Source organism: Littorina saxatilis, linkage group LG9 (genome assembly GCF_037325665.1).
Source record: "Littorina saxatilis isolate snail1 linkage group LG9, US_GU_Lsax_2.0, whole genome shotgun sequence".
Taxonomy (NCBI): Eukaryota; Metazoa; Mollusca; class Gastropoda; order Littorinimorpha; family Littorinidae; genus Littorina; species Littorina saxatilis.
Genome location: NC_090253.1, coordinates 25,061,235 through 25,063,721, shown reverse-complemented (window position 1 = coordinate 25,063,721; position 2,487 = coordinate 25,061,235). Strand labels below are relative to the sequence as shown.

General features: G+C 43.6%; 1 non-coding gene across 1 annotated transcript; it reads right to left on the bottom strand.

The window, feature by feature from the left end:
* Positions 1 to 390: 390 nt before the first annotated feature.
* Positions 391 to 466, bottom strand: Trnat-cgu (transfer RNA threonine (anticodon CGU)). The gene has a single exon. It is a non-coding gene; the product is annotated as a tRNA-Thr (tRNA).
* Positions 467 to 2,487: the final 2,021 nt, after the last annotated feature.

The following is a 2,487-nucleotide window of genomic DNA, read 5'->3' as shown; positions in this document are numbered from 1 at the left end:
ACAGAGAGAGACAGAGACAGACAGAGACAGAGACAAAGACAAAGACCGACAGAAGAGTAGGACGTAGGATGTGGGGCGAAATATTAGTTTGGAATCTGTTGTTTTTAGGAGGAGCATCTTTCACACACGCTCAGGCCCCCTTACAGAGTTTATTTGTTTGTTTGTTTGTTTGTTTGCTTAACGCCCAGCCGACCACGAAGGGCCATATCAGGGCGGTGCTGCTTTGACATATAACGTGCGCCACACACAAGACAGAAGTCGCAGCACAGGCTTCATGTCTCACCCAGTCACATTATTCTGACACCGGACCAACCCGTCCTAGCACTAACCCCATAATGCCAGACGCCAGGCGGAGCAGCCACTAGATTGCCAATTTTAAAGTCTTAGGTATGACCCGGCCGGGATTCGAACCCACGACCTCCCGATCACGGGTCGGACGCCTTACCACTAGGCCACCGTGCCGGTCTCCTTACAGAGTAACCCAGACCCTCGCAGTCAAGGTATTCGTACAACTTATGTTTATGATTAATGACCGGATGAAGGACTTGAGCGTTCATCATGTTCACAGATCACTAATCCCCGCAGCTGTCCTTACGCCGCTGATCCGCTAACACGTTAAAGATAATCCCTCCTCCGGGCAATACGTCTTCCGAAATTATTTTTCCTGGAAGCCAACAACTGCTTGATATACATATGTGTATCTGCTGTTTCTTATGTTCTCATCTTTAACTTAAATTATCCGTTGTAATGATTAATTTGGTCCATGTTTGGTAAATTACAGTTGTTTAATACAATCCAACCTGTCGGCTATAACGACAACCCAAAGGACGGACCAAAAGAGTTCGTTATAAACATTCGGTCGCTATGGAAAGTTCATCTTGTCTTGGATCCTTTGGGGTCGCTGTGACGGGCAGGCAGTCGTTGTCGAGAGGTGTCCACCAGGGCAGGGCACGTTCGACTGTTGCAGAAAATGGTTCTGGTCTTGTTAATTTTTTTTCCGCAAAACTTCATGACTTCGCCATGACTGACTTCCTTGTCAAAGCAGGACAGCGGCCTATGTATTGAACATCCACAAATCTTGTGCAGGTTGTTGTCGCTGACTGGGTGTTTATGAAGACATGAAATAGTAAAAGTTGCACAAAACATGAAGAAAAAGAATAAATTCAAACCTCAGGTAAGCAAGGAAACCAGCAAACAAGCAAGCAACACATCAACAAAATAGTCTAGTACGTAATCAAAGACCAAGAAAGGTAGGTTGTTGGAACGTTTGTTATTGACAAAACAATACATTCACAGATATTTCGACACAGCATCTTTTAAGTGAACAGACAAACAAATATTCACACAAAACTTATCTTGATAGTTTTATCAGTTTACGTCTACTCGTCAGGAAGCCCAGCGAATGAATCAAATTAAATGTTTTTGGATTTAGTCTTGTACGGAACTCTTTCGCTGACTCGTTCTTTTTTTGACTTGGTCATAGTATGTTTGTTTATGTTTGGTCATTATCTTTGCCTGTGCGTGTATTGTATGTTTGGTCGTTTTCTTTGCCTGTGCATGTATAGTTTGTTGGTTATGTTTGGTCGGTTTCTTTGCCTGTGCGTGTATAGTATGCTTGGTCGATGTATGTATTGTAAAGCGCTAAGAGTAGACATTTTTCTAGAATAGCGCTATAAAAGTTTGCATTATTATTATTATTATTGTCCAACACCAGTGAGGACAAAAGTGGGTTACTCGAACGTTAAGTCTAGACTTAATCGTCATTGCATTCACTTAATCTGACACCTTAACTGTGTGTCCAATTTACTTGCTTGGTTAAATTGGGGTAGTGTGACAGTCACAGCGTCTATTTGCCGCAATCAACTTTGGCCATTTTTGATATGACACGAATTTGTGCACTTCTGTTATTGAACTTTGACGCCATTTGATTTAAAGATACTATACCTTTAACCCACCCTCAAAAGATATGTATACATGTACTTACAAACGAATTTTCACGTTCACATTGTAGGAGCTGGATTTTTGGGCGGCGATTATTTGTTTGTTTGTTTGTTTGTTTGCGTAACGCCCAGCCGACCACGAAGGGCCATATCAGGGCGGTGCTGCTTTGACATTTAACGTGCGCCACACACAAGACAGAAGTCGCAGCACAGGCTTCATGTCTCACCCAGTCACATTATTCTGACACCGGACCAACCAGTCCTAGCACTAACCCCATAATGCCAGACGCCAGGCGGAGCAGCCACTATAGAGATTGCCAATTTTAAAGTCTTAGGTATGACCCGGCCGGGGTTCGAACCCACGACCTCCCGATCACGGGGCGGACGCCTTACCACTAGGCCAAGGGCGGCGATTATTGTTCCCAGAAAATAAACTCTGCACACAAATTATTGTACCCATTTTCGTACCCCAACTTCAACATTCATTCCCGTGTCATTTCATTCACATTTTGTATGCCATTAATGGCGCTCCACTTGGCTATCTTGC